A 10,356-nucleotide genomic window follows, 5' to 3' on the forward strand; every position below is an offset into this window, starting at 1 on the left:
GGGGGGGGCCGCATTCGTCCCGGCCCGGCGCGGCGCCCCCAGGGTGACCTGAGCGTCCCCAAGAGAGGCTGGCTCTTCTTTTTTCTTGCCATAATGCTGGCGCTTGAGCTCAGCCTTCGCCCTGAGCTCTGTCCCGGGCCTTTCTAGTTTTCGCCTTCAGACAGGGTCTTGCTGAGTCCCTAGGTCGGCCTGGCTGGGCTCGAGCTTCTGTCGCCCCTGGCGCAGCCTCCCAGGGCACCGGCTGCTTCTTCACGTCCGCCGCCCACCTCTGGAGCGACCCGCGACCTCGAGACGTCACCACGTCGAGGCCGAGTTTCGAACTCGTGTCCCTCCGGGGTCAGACCCACACCGCACCATCTGCACGCCGACCCCGGACGGACGTCTGCTCAGCGCTCGGGAGCACTGGGCGCAGGCTGGCAGGAATCCCCAAAGCAGAGGCAGCACTAACCGTGGGGGTGGAGCCCAGCGATCCTTACCCTCCCTCCCCTCCAGGCGCTTACCTGGTCCTTAGGGTTTATGCCTTGCGTTGTTTTTCTGTACCAGGGATCGAACTCGGCCCCTTGTGCGCTTGTGAAAGCAGGCGGCGGCACCACTGAGCTAAAGCCGCGGCCCCTGTTGTGGTTTCTGTGCGGCGGTGTCCACAGCGAACTGCACTGGGGTCGGCGGAGGCCTGCGGGGACCCGGAAGCCTGCGACAGCTCTGTGGCCGTGTCACGCACAGCTCACGGGGAGCTGGACCCAGCCTGCAGTTCTGGAATGAAAAATAGAAGTTTTAAGGCCAAAATATGGGAACTCACGGCGACAGGTGTTGTAAGTACCGGAGGCCGATCCTGTTCAGAGCTGTTCCTTGCAATTGCAATTGGAGATTAATGCTGCGTGGATGGGCGGCGCTCTCTTCTGGGAGGCTGTCAGGAGGATCACAACCTCCAGCCCAGCCTGGGCAGTTTAGGAACTTAGTAAAAAATAAAAACGACTGGGGATGCAGCTTAGTGCAAAGGCCCGGGGGTCCATCCCAGCACTGCAAATACGTACATAATAAATGCTTTTTGTTTTACCACTGAAGGGCTCGGGGGTGTGGTCCAGCGGGAGGAGGGGCACTTGCCTGGCGTGGGCGGAGTCCTAGAGTCCACCCCCCAGTTCCACTTAGCAACGAGCTGAACGAAAGCAAGGTAGGCTTCAGAAATGGAAAGTTTAATAAAAATTCCAAAGAAGTAATGTTGGCAGGGGCTTGGTTTTGCCACTGAGACCTGAGGATTTGCTTGTGGCAAAACTTGATTCCCTGAAAAGGGAAACCAGCTTGACAGAAAACTACTTTGTCAGTAAAGAAACCTGTTTTTTTTTTTTGGTTGTTTTCATGAGATCAGTAAACTTTTGACTATTATCAGTGAAGTTTCAAAGAGTCACTAAATGTTTTTCCTAATTTGTGTACAGAGTGAAATTCAAAACTTTGAGGCGAAATGAAATTTGCTTTGTTTTTGTTGCTTTGAGACAGAGTCTCGCTAAGTCCCTAAACTGCCAGGCTGGGGCTCAAATTTGCCATCCTCCTGCCTCAGCCTCCCAGAGAGCTGGGGTTACAGAGGCACCACCATGCCTGGCTTTGTAGATTCGTTTTAATAAAAATGATGCGAAAGGAGTAAGTCAGCATTTAGAGAATGACACGGACTTTTCTCTCTAAAGGAAAGATCTGGCTTCAATAAATGCAGTTCTAGCAGGTACGGGTACTTTGTTCAAGTGTACAGGAAAAGAGAGGAATATTTCAGTGATCAGAGCCGGCGAGAATGTGCTGCCGCACAGAAAAGTGCTGGGACACGCAGGCGTGAGTGCAGACACGTGAGGGAGAACTGGAGTTGTAAGCATTTAGATGTAAAGGCACTTCTGTGCTCTCTGAAAACCGAGAGTAAAACCAGCTTGGGGGAGGCGGGGCAGAGACTATCGGAGCATCCGCTAAATTTTATAAAAAGGAACTACTGTCTTTTTTACGACAAAAGTAAGATGATAATATATTGAATCCTAGAAGATGGTCAGAAGAAGTTTGAGAAGCTCTGGGGACCAAACATTAATAAAATCCAATGCAGGGCCAGGGATGTAGCTCAGTGGTTCCACTGCCTGCCTCAAAAGAGCAAGGACCAGAGTTCGATCCCCGGTACCCCCCAATCCAACGATAGCCTGACAAGGGGCGCACACCTGTGATTCCGGGCTACATAGTGAGACCCCGTCTCAAAAAACAAACAAAGCATAAACTCTGCACACTTTTCAGGGCGCATGATAACTGCGGTTTTTAAAGGTGTGGTGTGACCTTTCCGTCAGGGGCACACGCCTGACACTTGGGCCCAGAGACCATGACTCAGCCCAGGAAGGGCGGTGCTGCCCTGTGGTGATCGCTCTGAACCTCGGAATCACCCCGCTGCCTCCCTCCCGGGTCCACACCCTGGCCTCTGCCTCCAACAGGCTGCTCCACCCTAGTGCCTGCGTGCAGACTGGCCTGGCCCTGCCTCCTCTTCAGTTCGCTCTGGGATCTTGCAGCTGTCACCCAACTGGTTCGTCTTCTCCTCGGTCCCTGGTGGTCTGTTTTCCACAGCGGTTAGGAGATTCAGCTGTGCTCTCCTTGGCCCTTCTCCGTTCAGAGCCCAGCTCCCCTCTCTGCTCCCTCCCACCCACCTGGAAATGTCCCCAGCCCACAGCCCTTGGATTTTACCCCTCCTCCTTGCAGGCTGTTTGTCCTCTGTCCCTCCCTGCCCCAGGGCCTTTGCACTCGCCCCTGTCTCCACCTAGATCTCTTTCCAACCGTCCTGCCTCACCTACACCAGCAGCTCCACCAGGCAGGAGCTGGGGCTCCTACAAAGATGGATTCATTCTTGCCCTTCATTCGCGGCTCTGATAACTGAAATATTCCTCTCCTTTCCTGTTCACTTGAACAAAGTACCCTTCACTGCCCACCCTGTAGTGTGGAGAAAATCCCAGCACATCGGGCTTCCTGATTTCACATCACATCACTGTGCCTAGCAACGCAGGTCTCCTGGCTGCAGGCAGTGCTGCCCCAGGACCTTGGCATGAGCTGTGCACTCCACCCGTAGTGCGCCCCTCACACCACTGCAGGCTCAAGACCCACTTCCAGTGCTTCCTTTGCCTCCACCCCCAGCCATGCCTGCTCCTCCTCTGCTCTCCGGACTCCTGGTCTGGGCCCGGGTGGAACTTTCTCCCCGGTGCCTCTTCCTGGTCTTTCTGTCCTCTCAGCCCAGCCAGCCTGTGTGCTGTCACCCTTCCATGCGTGTTCATCGACTGCTTACTGGGCGACCTCGGTGTGGCCAAGCTGTCGCTGGACCGTGAGATGGTGACAGCAGTGCGGCAGAAGTGAACGAGCAAACCCTGGAGAGGTGCCACCGGGCGACAAGAGAAAAGATGCGTGCACACCTGTCATCTCAGCTACTCAGGAGGCTGAGTCAGGAGGATCTCAGGTTTGAGCCCAGCCTGGGCAGCCTAAGAAGACCCTGTCTCAAAAAAATATAAAGGAGGCTGGGGGTGTCGCTCAGCGGGGCAGCCTTGGGTTCGATTCCTAGCACGAAAAACAAAGGCACCCCCCCAACAATGGAAAACTCACAGAGACTGCCGGTCAGAAGAGAACTAACTGCAGGGAGATGCATGCAGAATCACTGCCCTTTCATGAAACTTTGACGCATACAGCACAGCCTGACTATAGCGGTCCCTGGCGCCTGGGGGCTGTAACGGCAAAGCGGTCCCTGGGTGACCTCCGACCCCAGTGACGTCAGGGCGCAGGGCCCGGGTCTCCTGCACTTCCTCAAGCGCCTGGCGTGTCCCATGGAGGCACACACGCGCACACACACGCACACACACACACACGCACACACACACACACACACACACACGCGCACACGCATTCACACTCACACTGGACCTCATTCCCTGTAGGTTCCTCAAGCGCCTGGCGTGTCCCATGGAGGCACACACGCGCACACACACGCACACACACACACACACACGCGCACACGCATTCACACTCACACTGGACCTCATTCCCTGTAGGCGCAAGGAAGACACAAGGAAACGGAACACCTGGCCCCAGACAGTGCCGGCTTCCCTGTCCTGCCTCAGGCCCGAGAGCCATGGAACAAGAAGCCAGCACTCTGGGAGGCCGAGGCAGGAGGATCCCAAGTCCGGCGCAGCCTGGGCGACTCTGACCCAGTGAGGCGTGGTCTGGCGGGTGAATAACGCAGACCCATACCCCGCTCTCCCGGCAGGGTCGCTGTCCCTCAGGGTCCCCTCCGAAGGTGCGGACACCTCTGGGCACCTCCTGCACTGAGCCCCAGATGCCCGGTCCCCGCGCTCTGCGTCCGGCTGGTTCTGTCCCTCCCGCTGTGGCTCAGGCGCCGGCCGGATCCGCAGTAGCCCAGCCTCAGCGCAGCACTGTTCCCGGCACCTCCTGTCCCGTCACTACCGGGGTGGGGCCCAGCTCCTATTACCGCTTTGTTCTTAGACAGGGTTAGGGTTAGGCACAAGTGGTCCAGTCTGGAGTGGGACTCGGCTTCCTCCTGCCTCAGCCTCTCGGTCCCAGGTTCCAGGTCCGAGGCAGGACCCAGGCGCGCTGCCGGTTTCCGTTTTCCCGTTCGCCTCTAGAGGAAGCCCGGGGAGGGGAGGCGCAGCCCCTGCTCCACTCACCGGCTGGGCCTGGGACCTGGGCTGCGGCCGCACAGAGGCCCTCAGCTGGCAGGCGGGCTTAACTCTGTCGCCGTCCCGGTCCCCGGGGGCCGATTAGGACTCGGGCTAATTGTGCTCTTGCTCTGTCCCTGCCGGGGAGTCGGGGCCCGAGGAGCCACCGCATCCCCAGGACACCGAGCCGGCTCCCTGCAGGGCCCGGGGCGGCTCTCCCCAGCTCCTGGGTCCCCACAGCCTGTATTTACTACCTTCACCCATTCTGTAGTGGGCAATCTCCACGTGTGTTCACACGAGCGTGTGCGTGTGCAACGCCTGCATGGCATCCTGCAAGGGTGTCCTTGTCATCGGCCCAGTGCACAACCCACACCACTGTTCAGCAGCGCCCGCCCGCTCCTGGGGACACCATCCCTGCCCAGCTCCCACCAGTCCCTGGCTTGGACCAGCCACAAACAGGGGGCTCTGCCTCAGATCCGGACCAAACCCTTCTCGCCATTACTGAATTGACAGTTGAAGGCGTGTGTGGGGGTGTAAGCGGCACCCTTGCTGGACTCTGGCATCCTCCCTGTCCTCGGCCCGTGACCCCTTCAGCTCCCTGGGACTCCGATGGCCCTGACATCACCAAGCGGGGCTCAGCCTCACACCTGTAATCAGCACTTTTGGAGGCTGAGGCAGGAGGATTAGAAATTCCAGCACTGCCAGGCAGTTTAGTTGCTTAGTGAAACCCCTGTCTAGAAGGAAAAAAAAAAGAAAAAAAGAAAAGAAAAGAAAAGAAAGGAAAAAAAGGTAGAGCCAGGTGCAGTGGTGAGTATCTGCACTTCCAACTACTTGGGAGGCTGAGGCAGGAGGATTGCTTGAGCCTAGCAATTTGAGGCCAGCCTGAGCAACACAGTGAGACAATTTCTCAAAACGTGTATAGACAAATGAAGTATCTGGGAATCGATCTAACCAAAGAAGCAAAAGACCTCTGCACTGAAAACTACAGCAGTCTGAAAAAAGAGATCAAAGAGGATATAAGAAAATGGAAAGATATCCCCTGCTCCTGGGTAGGAAGAATCAACATAGTGAAAATGGCCATACTACCAAAACTGCTATACAGATTCAATGCAATGCCAATTGAAATCCCAACACTATACTTCACAGAACTAGAAAGAAGAATCCAAAAATTCATTTGGAACCATAAGAGACCTAGAATAGCAAAAGCCATCTTAGGCAACAGACACATGGCAGCGGGTATAACAATTCCCAATTTGAAACTATACTACAAAGCCATTGTGATAAAACAGCATGGTACTGGCAAAGAAACACACCTGAGGATCAGTGGAACAGATTGGAAGACAGAAAAACAAACCCAGATGTACTCAGCTACCTCATCTTTGACAAAGGAGCTGACCGTCCCCACTGGAGGAAAGATACCCTCTTCAATAAATGGTGTTGGAAAAACTGGATCTCAACCTGCAAAATATTAAAACTAGATCCTTATCTGTCACCATGCACTAAATTAAAATCCAAGTGGATTAAAGATCTAAACATTAAAACAGAAACACTGAACTTGCTGGAAGATAAGTTAGGCAGAACTCTGGAAGACATTGGCATAGGAAAAGATGTTATGAACAAATCCTCAGTAGCACAGGAACTAGCAGAAAGAATCAACAACTTTTAGTTGTTACTACTAAAAAGCTTACTAAAAAGCTTCTGTACTTCAAAAGAAACCATCAACACAATGAAGAGACAACCTACAATGTGGGACAACTTTTTACCAGCTGCTCCTCAGACAAAGGACTATTATCTAAAATATATAAAGGACTCAAAACAATCAGCCTCCCCAAATATAAAAATGGGCATCTGAGATGAGCACACATTTCTCAGACAAAGAAGTAAAAGCAGCAAGGAAATATATGAAAAAATGTTCCACATCACCGGTCATTTGAGAGATGCAGATGAAAGCAACACTGAGATTCCACCTCACCCCACAAAGAATGGCTGCTGTCAAGAAATCAATAACAAATGTTGGCGGGGATGTGGGGAGAAAGGAACCCTTCTCCATTGTTGGTGGGAGTGCAGACTGGTGCAACCCCTGTGGAAATCAATACGGAGATACCTCAAAGAGCTGGGACTAGAGGTTCTGTTTGACCCAGCCATCCCTCTGCTGGGTATCTTTCCAAAAGAACTAAAAGAATCATATCACAGAGAAGTATGTGCACCCATGTTTGTAACGGCACAGTTTGGAATAGCTGAATCTTGGAAACAGCCCATTTGTCCATCAGTTGGAAACTGGATAAAGATGTGGTTTTTCTATAAAATGGAATACTACTCAGCCATAAAGAATGAGAAATTAGATTCAGTCATAGGAAAATGGACACATATTGAGGATATACTCCTAAGTGAAATACATAAGTCACACATGTGTAAATACCGAATAGTTTCTCTGGTGTGAACAAACTGTAATAGTACATAAGATCCTAATGGGATAATTAATAGTGTGAAATAGGAAGAAAAGGGCTAAAGGTGTAGGGGAAGTGGGAAGGGTAGGGGAAAGGTAATAAGGGAAAAGGAAAAAATTTGAGAAACTGAAAAAATGGAAATAAAGTGTTTGTAAACGGGGAGGGGAGGAGGGGATGAAGGGAGGGCAGGGACAAGGGGAAAAAATGAGAACCAAGACCTGTCATGTAAAGGTACAAGATCCCAATGATGAATGTAACTGTACTGTAGACCTAGAATGTACCAATACATTCAATAAAAAGAAGAAAAGTGTGTAGACAGACGGACCCACAGACATCAGCACGGGCCTGGGGGTTCTGGAAAGTCTGGGCCCCACCCTACCTCCCCTGGTCGGTTGGAGAAAAGGGCGACTGCGCTCCAAGAGCTCGCGAGGCACTGACGCCCTCTGGCGGCCGCACTGGGAAACGCGGCCTGAGAGTTGCAAGCAAGCGCTTTGCAGAAAATCCACTCGGCCTGGAGGCCCAGCTTTCAAGCCCTGCTCCGCGGCCACCGACCCTCCAGGAAACCTGGACTCGGCGAGGAGGAGGTCGCCTGCCCGCAGCCTTTGCCCGGCGGACTCCTGTTCACCTGGTATGGGCCCAGGGCCTCTGCCCATGCTCCCCACAAGCCAGGCACCCGGCCCATGGTTTTCACTCCTGGTTTTGTTGTGTAGCAGATACACACTCGAAAGTATGTTTCTGATTTCTTTCTAAAATTTTATTAGTTTGCAGTTCATTGTGTGCATTGTGTGCATTCCATGTGTGGATCCGGGACTTGCACATCTTAATTATTTTTCATCACTTTCCCTCCCCTCCCTCCATCTCTTGGTCCTTTTTCCTTTTACAAAGGTCTATCTCCCTGTTCCTTGGGTGTATCTTTTGCTTTGCTCTTTATTTCCATTTTGCCTTTCCTGTGTAAGTGAAAGCATCGAGATTTCAGCTTGTGCATGTGATTTACCTCGTTTAATACTGTGGTCTTCACGCACACCCATTTTCTCTGCTGTTGACTCGAGCTTATCCTTCTTCCTGGCAGGGTAGTACTCCACTGGGTGTAAATATTGCATCTCTCATTCCACTCATCTGCGGATGGATGCTCAAGTGGAAAGCACATTCTGGCCGTGTGGTTGGTGAGTTTTCACACTTGCGTGACACCACTACTTGTGATTGTTTGGCATTTTGAAATATTTCGAACTTAGAGAAGAGGTGCAAGAGTTTAGGCCCCAGCTCTTGTGGTCATTTTATTTGCCCAGGCTGGCTTTGGATTTGCCGTCCTCCTGCCTCAGCCTCTTGAGTCCACTGATTTTTAAAATTTGAGTCTATTTATTGTAACTTCCAGGATGCTATTGGATTTGGGAAGCACCAGGGCCACAATCCAGTGGAACAACAGTAAAGACTTGAAGATTATTTTGTCTTAACCATGCAGGTGTGAGAAATGGCACAAACCCTTCCCACTCAGCCGCTAAGTACTCAGAGCAGCAGAAGAGTGATGAGCTTCCCGTCACAGCACAGACCCTACGACAACTCTGTGAGCACAGAGTGCATTATTACTACTATTATTGCTATAAATACTACAGTGCTGAGGTTCAAACTCAGGGTCTCACAGTCCAGTCAAGAGCTCTCCTTCTCAGTGGCATCTCCAGCTCTTACTTTTCTTTTGTACCGGGGATCAAACTCAGGACCTTGTATTTGTGAGGCAGGCAGTGGCAGCACTGAGCTAAATCCACAGCCCTGCAGCTTTTATTATTTTATTTCAAAGTGGGAAGAGCCTCCTGCTGCCATGTATCCACCTGTGACCTCAAGGTGACTTCCCCTAATCATTTCCGAGTGATGAAGGAAAGGATACATGCATGAAACAAGAACAGGGAGCAGTGCTAAAAGAGCCAATAATGGATAATAGAAAAATCATTTATGGGAACTGAACAAAATGGAGGTGAGAACTGCTTGCTCAGTTGGAAGACCACACCAGTGGCGAATTTCCCTCTCATCATGTGTGGCCCTCACTTGTCCCCCTGTGAGCTCAGAGTGACCATCCTAGGAGACCAGGGCCACCAGGTGGTGGGGGAGCCCTCCTGTGCTGCTGTAGCTCCCTGCCTTGAGGAGTTCACCTCTGCTGTGGTCCTCGGGGGTCATTTCTCAGCTGTTGGACATGGAGCCAGACGAGCTCACACCCAGCTCCCCTCCTTCAGCAGGGGACTGGAGCTCAGCTGAAGACAGATGACAGTGGCGGTGCCCACAGGGCCGTGGGGTCCCCGCTGTGATCACAGAAACCCGATTTACAAATAAGGCTGTCAGCCCCACCCCCGCCAGTGCAGCCATCATGGATGCCGTGTTACGAGGCAGCCGTCGGCACAGACCCCTGGGCTTGAACATGGCCCTGGTCACGGGGGCCACCCAGCAGCCCCTTCCCTAGTGCACTCCGCCATTCCCCATGCAGGATGGCACTGGCGCGGCAGGACACCGGGGACGACGGCAACTGGAGCGGCCCATTCTTACCCCAGGGAGGCGGGAGCCGGAGCCCTCTGGGCGGAGCAGGAAGGCTGCACCCCTCACCTGAAATCCTCCTGTTTCAGCGCTGAGGATGGAACCCAGGGCCTTCACACTGAGCAACAACCCAGCCCTTTTTAAAAGGTAAATTTACTTATTTATTTTTGTCTGCTTATTTACTTATTTTTGCTTATTTATTTATGCTTGAGGATTTAACCTGAGGCCTTTGCACCGAGCTGTATCCCTAGCCATTTTTTTTTGGGGGGGTACCGGGGATGGAACTTGGGTCCTTGCGCTTGCAAGGCAGGCCACTGAACCGCTGAGCTAAATTCCCGGCTTCCTAGGCTTTTGAAATTTTATTATGATTATTTTAAAATTTTGAGACAAGATCTCACTAAATTGCTAAGTGGCCTGGAGGGCCACTTGTGATCAAATTTGTGATCCTCCTGCCTCAGCCTCCCAGAGTGCTGAGATTACACCCTGCTTAGATGTGAAGTTTTATAGTAAAAATAGTCTGTTTTTAGGACTGAGAAAAAAAACTCCTTTTGTGTGATTGGGGTAACTCTTTGTCACACGCACACACGCACACGGTCTGGAAAGAAGGCTCTGGACGGATGCAGTGAGCCTTGTACCCCTCGGGCTGCCCGTGAGAGCCTGGTTCCCGTTCCCGAGGCCGCCCGCGGGCCATAGGAGAGGGTGACGGGGCTGTCCCGGGGCGGGTGGTG

The 10,356-nt window shown here is 52.5% G+C and overlaps 1 protein-coding gene across 5 annotated transcripts in view; it reads right to left on the bottom strand.

Annotated features, from left to right (window-relative positions):
• Positions 1-10,356, bottom strand: part of LOC104876334 (olfactory receptor 1361) — a 41,921-nt gene that overhangs the window by 6,682 nt on the left and 24,883 nt on the right. For 4 of the 5 annotated variants that reach the window (XR_004515538.1, XM_010644307.2, XM_010644305.2 and 1 more), the window contains one exon: positions 501-750. The gene's annotated coding sequence lies outside the window, so the exon portion shown is untranslated. Of the gene's footprint in view, positions 1-500; positions 751-3,597; positions 3,719-10,356 lie in introns of those variants that run through there. The other variant, XM_010644306.2, reaches the window with a different exon arrangement.

The sequence above is a fragment of the Fukomys damarensis genome, unplaced genomic scaffold (genome assembly GCF_012274545.1).
Source record: "Fukomys damarensis isolate Sample0158 unplaced genomic scaffold, DMR_v1.0_HiC HiC_scaffold_37, whole genome shotgun sequence".
Lineage (NCBI taxonomy): Eukaryota > Metazoa > Chordata > Mammalia > Rodentia > Bathyergidae > Fukomys > Fukomys damarensis.